Raw genomic sequence first — 7184 nt, forward strand, 5'->3', positions numbered from 1 at the left:
CAGCGGGAAAGCAGAGCAGACAAAACCTCTCTGTCTTCCCCAGACCTCTGAATTCCTCATCTGTTACCGCATTATATCTCATGGATATAGCTGCTGCTTTCAGCTAAAAAAATTTCAAAAAATCCGTTATCTAGATAATCGCCTCAAACATGTATCCTGACAACAGGATATGCCTTATTCACTCCATACATTGTTTCACGGAAGCCATTTTGTTTTGTTTTGTTTTCAAAAAGACTTTTTAATGGCAGTTAATGAACCAATTGGTCACACAAATTAACCTTTCACAGTCATCGCTGTGCTTAAACGTAGTATACAGAAGCAAAGCAATACCAACATGATCTTATGAACCTTGAAATCAACAGTGCCTTGTACGTGATATTATATCCCACCACCAGCACCGTTAAGCAACACATAGACCCAGTATTCTGCATTTGGTAGTTAAGGAGAGACTTATTCTATTAGAGCACTACTCTGGGCTTTAAATGCAGTTTATTTTTATTTAGAAATCTTGGCCTCAATGGTCCTCTTTTATTATCTTACCGTTGTCAGTGGTTTCATTCTCTAAACAATCATTCTGTTAACTAATCAAATTCATACTTGGTAAAGGACATTTTAGAAAGTAGGAGGAATTCGGCACATATAGCCCTCAGATTGTGGCTTCTTTGGTTATGCTAGCTTCTTTGGATCCCCTAAAAGGTAATGTGGGAGTCTCTGGATAATGGTGCTTTCTGACATGCTCATGAGGAGCCGACATAAATATGATATTGGCACTTAAGCATTTAAAGCATTTCACAGTGTCTATCACTTTTCAGTAAATATCCCCACCTCCACTACATTATACATCTTCTGCCACTGCTGTTGTGTTTTACCCTCTCAACCTTTCCCATCTCTCCCAATGCCATTGCATTCATCTTCTCATCCGATTTGCCATTCTTGTCTTTCCATGATGAATTTCCTCCCAGTCTCTTGAACTCATTTCTATTCCTCTCTGATGCTCTCCAGTTTGGTTTCAGACACTTCACTCCAGTGGAGCTGCTCTCACAGAAATCATTAATGACCTTCTTTCAGGGAGGTCAAACAGCTCCTTCTCCATCCTCTTTCTCCTTGATCTTTCCTCCACCTTTGATACAAATGATAAGGCCTGTTCTCAGAGCTATCATGCCCTTCTTCAGCCATAGATTATGCTAGTTGAAGAATGATAATGGTAATCGTATTAATGTTGGGACAGAGTCAATGGTGTTAATCATTGTACTGTCATCTGTCCTCTAAGGGCCCAATCATGGAGACAAGTGAAAGAGAGCTGCTGAAATCCACAGCCCAAGGAGGAAGGCAGTGTCTGTCACATCCCTTTGTTGCAGGTATTTCCGCCTTTCTCTCTTTCTAAACACTGTTTTAATTCTTTGGGCTGGCGCAGCCTTCCCAGATATTGTGAACTACAATTCCCATTGTTCCTGATTATCAGCCATACTGCCCAGGGCTGATGGGAGTTGTAGTCCAAAACATATGAAGAACAACAGCTTGGGGAAGGCTAGTGTAGAAAGAAGAATGGAATCCCAACCAGGAGTTCAGTCTTGATTGCTTAGGCAGGTGGGGAAGGAGTGAGAGCTCAGAAACCAATGGATGGACAGGATATCTAGACGTGAGCACACAGTGAGTGTTAAGAGACCAGAAGCATGTCAGGCAAGGATTCTATTTGAATGCCACCACCCAGCTCCAGCGAATATCCTTCCTTCAATACCTAAAGATCCTCACGTTGAAGTTTAGGGAAGCTGAAAATATATTTAGGCTGCAATCCTATATTTACTTACCTGGGAGTAAATTCCATTAAATTCAGTGGGGTCTGCCTTTGCACAGACTTGTATAGGATTGCACTGTTACAGGATTAGTCAAAAGGCAACTAAGGTTATTTAATTAGTTAACAGCTTAGACTACACCGATGAAAATCATCCCTGAAGTTATACCCTGAGTCCAGAATATGACAACGTAACTAGCCAATTGTTTACAGCACATGGTGTGCAGGTATGAATAAGATACCCACACATAGAAAACTAGCCTAGCAGGAAGGCTACGACCCTCCTTCCTGACATTTAATATTCTATAAACAGAGAGAGTTTTATAAATTAAAAAATAGGTAGAGTATTCAAACAGCTTAGGACTGGAAAGTGTCAATTGTAGGCTGGTTAGCTTAATTTCTGTCCTGGGAAAACTGGAGGAAAGAATCATTAAATATAAAATAACCAACCATATAGAAGAACAAGCTTTGCTGAAGCTGAACATGCATGGCTGCTGTAAGGATAAGTCCTGTCTCAGTAACCTACTAAAGCAGTGGTTCCCAGTTAGGGGTCCAGGGACCCTGGGGGTCCACACAATGCACCCAGAGAGCCCACGACCCCATCCCTTGCCTCCCCCCAACTAATTTTTTGTCATTTTTGAATGGTAATATCACAAATTTTATTGTCTGTTTTAGCGCTGTGTGACTCTTCAATATGTTGGTAAAAATCACACCGCGATAATGATTTTGACCCGGCAATGCGCAGCAGCATATCACTCCTCATGCAAGGGAGAGCAGGGCAGCGGATTTCAAGGATCCTCCGATATTGCATGATGATACCAGCCGATAGCACTGCTGATCTGAGCTGCCTTCCCTCACTCTGAGGGAAAACAAGGTAGCCAATTGGGAGGTGCTGCCTTCCCCTCATGCTGATGGAGAACAAGGCAGCTGGTTGCCCTCACTTCAAGGCACCATGGCACTACCTTCCCCTGGCACTGAGGCAGAGCAGCTTTTCTCAGTTAGCAGGACAGCAGCAGCAGCCACAGTGTCCAGTGTCCAGTACATTTTCACTGGCTACCACCACTGCCTGTCCGCTGTCCCCCTATCGCCATCCCCTCCCACTCAAACCATGCAGTGGAGGTGACTTCACTTTGTCTCCTTCTCCCACCCATCCGATCTCCACGGCTGCTCCTTCCTTCATCCCCACACCTGGTCTCCAATTTCAGACATCAGGATATATCAGAATATCATGATGTTTAACTGCTGATATATCATGATGTTGAAAACCAGATATCACTCAGCCCTAGTCTGTTTTTTAGTACAGTGGTACCTTGGTTCTCGAACGTAATGTTAGCAGTCATAAGAGGGAAGGTCATCTTGTGGATCAGGAACTGGTTATATAACAAGATGCAGAGAGTAGGAATAAATGAGGCAGTTCTCCCAGTGGAAGGATGTAGAAAGTGGAGGTCCCTCAAGGGTCAGTAATGAGACCTGTACTTTTAACATTCATAAATAATCTATAGTTAGGAGTGAGGTGACCAAGTTTTTTACAATACTGAATTGCTCAGGGTGGTTAAGAAGTGATTGTGAAGAGCTCCAAAAGCACCTGAGAGAATGGATAGTAAAATGCCAAATACAATGCAATGTAAGCAAGTGTAAAGTGATGTGTGGAGGGCAAACAAAAATCTTAATTTCACATATATGCTCAATGGGTCTGAACTGCTGGTCACTGACCAGGTACGAGACCTTGGGGTCATGGTAGATGATTTAGCCCAGTGTGTGGCAGCTGTGAGAAGGGCAAATTCCATGCTAAGGATCATTAGAAAAAGGGATTGATATCGGAATGCCATTATAACAAATCTATTTTGCAGCTGCATTTGGAATACTGCATACAGTTCTGGCAAAATAATTATGGGGCTGGAGCAACTCCCCTACGAGGAAAGGTTGTAGCATTTGGGCCTCTTTAGTATAGAGAAAAGGTGAGGAAGAGGCATCATGATAAGAGTGCATGAAAATTATGCAGGGCATAGAGAAAGTAGAAAGGGGAAAGTTTTTCTCCCTTCTCATAACACTACAAGTCATTGATACCAAACGAAGCTGAATGTTGGAGGGTTCAGAACAGACAAAAGAAAGAACATGGTGCATAGTAAGTTTGCTCCCACAGGAGGCGGCGATGGCCACCAACTTGGATGGCTTTAAAAGAGGATTAGACAAATTCATGGAGGACAAGGCTATTGATGGTTGCTAGCCATGATGTCAGTGTTATACCTCCACTGTCTGAGAAAGGAAGCCTCTGAGTGCCGGTTGCTGGGATTCACAAGTGGGAAGAGTGCTCTTGTGCTCAGATCCTGCTTGCAGGCTTCTCACAGGCTTCTGTTTGGTCACTGTGAGAACTGGATGCTAGACTAGATAGGCCATTGGCCTGATCCAGCAGGTTCTCTTTTATGTTCTTACAAGTATGACCTTCAGCAAAGTGTTGCAGTGCATCTGCTCCTCCTTAGAGGAGAATTCCTGTTGAGGGTTTTAGGTAACCAGCTCACCAGCCATGTGCTCCTTCAAGATATTCCATCCCATCCCCTCAGCTTCAAGTTTTCTTTTCCAGCAGACACTTAACCTTTGTGGTCACTGAATGTGTTCTGCTCTCATAGTGTTGTCCCTTTAGGGCTTTAAAAAAATATTTTGTATACTTCTGCAAACCACAAGGTTATCTATAAGATGTTGATGCCAGCTTCTTGTTTCTCAGTGGACATGTTTGGGCTGCAAAGTTATTGGCTCAGTACTCACCACCTGAGATCACTGGTAGAGGGAATCCTCTAGCTTAATCGGTTTGAGTTTCCAGCTGTTTTTGTTTCTTTCTTTTAAATAACAACATAGTTCAGATCCAAAATAATTGCAACTAAAGCAATATTTTAAGGACTTTTAGCATAAGTGAAGAAGAACTGAATTACTGCTTCCACCCAACCCTTGATACCACACAAATTCAGCCAAAACAGATGAAAAAAACCATGAAAATTCCTGTAAGGATGATGGAAAAATCGTATTTCCCCTTTTTAAAATACCACCAAGAGAGTGCATCCCAGGTAACTCCTGCAATGTTTGATACTGTCATATGCTAAGGAGGTTGACCACAGCTATTACTATACTACACTAATGAAACGAGAAATCCTGCCGGCATGGGCTGTGTTTTTGTCCTTTCCTCTTGTGTGGTGTTATGCAGGGAATCACAGGGTGTTTTTTAAAAGAAAAGAAAAAATCTGAATATGATGATGACATGAGGAATCAACTATTATGCAATCATCATAATGACTGAGGTAATTAAGTAGTACACAAAAAAATCTATTCTAAACTCTGCCTCTTGAAAAACTGCAGGAAACCAAAATCTGCAGGGAGCTGGGCACATTTGATTTCGTCTTTCTTCCCATTTGACTCCTGTTTAAGTCATAAATTTCTCCTCTGCATATAAAATGTGCCAGTTATGAAATTTCATCTCCAACAGTCTTCCCTGTGCCTGATGTTACACTGATGTGCCAAGACAAAGGGGTGTTTGTGTAAAACTTGCATCCATGCTGGCTGACTTCTGCTTCCCAGTTTACCTCGCAAAATAAAAAATATACAAGATCCAATTTTTCAAAGTACAGGGCATTGTAAGCAGGATGGTGGTGCCTGTATCATTGAGTTATGTAGAGTTACTACATTCTGAGAAAAACACTTCTATTCTGTTTTATGCAGCTGTGATGTTCAGCAATAAGATACAACTCTTATGGAAAAGTCTTTAAAATAGCAGACATTTCCAGTAATCCCACAAGCAGCAGGACCCTCTCTCAAGATCTTATTAAAATAAATGAAGCATTCAGTGCCCATCAAAACACCATAGAAATAGCTAGTATAAGTTTTGCGCTCCAGTCCTATGACACTTACTTGGGAGCAACCCACCAACCTCATTAGGACTTACTTCTGAGTATCCATGTATAGGATTGCACACACACTACCAGCTTCATGCTGTTGTTTTCACTTTAGTAGTCTTCAGATGGGATGCCAGGTTTAACTTGCACAACAGAGAGAAAGTCACATATTCATCGAAATAGATGAGTTGCTTTTGCTCTCTCTCTCTCTCTCTCTCACTCTTTTAACTTTTGTGTTCTTGGAGACATAACATTAAAGCATGAGAGAGACAGCCAGGGAGAGCATGACGTCCTCTAATCCAACAAGTCACCTTCCCCAGCTCAAACACCAAGTGATTTTCTCTCTCTCTCCCTCTCCCTCTCTCTCTTTCTCCCCTGCCTTATAAGAAAGAAATTGACTTTTGTTTGGAGTTTGTGAAAAGTGGGACTCGGGGCCCAGTCAATGGGGCTCCCCGCAGCGCACTCTGAGTGGAGCCATCTCGAACCAGTCAGCCACGGCACCAATTAATCCGCCCTTTGTCAGAGGCCCAGCCCCAGCAGTAGCAGTGGCAGCAAAGGCAACAGCAACACATTTGGCCATTGTTCGGGCCTTCATGCAATGGGATTTATCCTTTCAAAGAGCCAGTTTTGTCCCAAAGAGTTCGAGCGGAAGTTTCTCACTGACAATTTGCCCCAAATAGATAGATTTGTCAGAAGCAACCTTTAAAAGGAAAGAAGAAGGAAAGAAATGCCACATAATTATTATTTTTATAAGATGCATCTCTCTCTCTATCTCTTTGTAGGCCTAGTCTGGGCAGGTGCAGTAGGCTAAGAAAAGCCCATGGTCTGAGGTAGTGTTAAAAATGGGATTGGTGGGATAGATGAGGCGGCTCTGTTCATCTCAAGACAGATGTAGCAAGCAAGCTTCTTTGTACAGCTGCTTTGACTTCTTAAAGCCGGGGGGGGGGTGGTTTAGAGTCTTTTACATGTCATTGTCATGATTACTACATAGCATTGCATTAGGCCAGGCAGATTTGGCAGCCTCCAAATGCTTCCCTAAGAGGTCAATAAGAATGATCCAAACAGGTTCCTCCAACACTGTACACCAGACATGGTGGTGGCATTTTGGCATAACTTGATGCAGCTAAGGAGAGTGTGCCCAGCACAAGAAAAACTGAAAATAGACCTTTGCTATGTTTTTGAGACTTGTTGTTTTACTATTGCCACTGAATACAGCAACTTGTTTGTTCTCAGCAGGAATTACGGAGCAAAACTTGCAAAATATATAACTCGCTACAGTGGAGAAGGGGACAACAGAGGATAAGATGGCTGAACAGTGTTCTCAAAGCTACCAGCATGAGTTTTACCAAACTGCGGGAGGCAGTGGAAGACAGGAGTGCCTGGCGTGCTCTGGTCCATGAGGTCACGAAGAGTCGGACACGACTAAACAACAACAACAGTGGAGTGAAAGTGGGAGCATCCATTTGGTAAGCTTTGTAACTCATACAGAACAGCACGTGCCTGAACACATT

General features: G+C 42.7%; 1 long non-coding RNA gene across 2 annotated transcripts in view; it reads left to right on the forward strand.

The window, feature by feature from the left end:
* The window catches only part of LOC128410409 (uncharacterized), a 34997-nt gene extending 28034 nt beyond the window's left edge, over nucleotides 1–6963 (forward strand). The window contains exons 2-3 of one of the 2 annotated variants that reach the window (XR_008329496.1): nucleotides 1271–1358; nucleotides 6907–6963. This is a non-coding gene — a long non-coding RNA (uncharacterized LOC128410409). The remainder of the gene's footprint in view (nucleotides 1–1270; nucleotides 1359–6906) is intronic. The other variant, XR_008329497.1, reaches the window with a different exon arrangement.
* Nucleotides 6964–7184: the final 221 nt, after the last annotated feature.

The sequence above is a fragment of the Podarcis raffonei genome, chromosome 3, assembly GCF_027172205.1.
Source record: "Podarcis raffonei isolate rPodRaf1 chromosome 3, rPodRaf1.pri, whole genome shotgun sequence".
NCBI classification, from domain to species: Eukaryota; Metazoa; Chordata; class Lepidosauria; order Squamata; family Lacertidae; genus Podarcis; species Podarcis raffonei.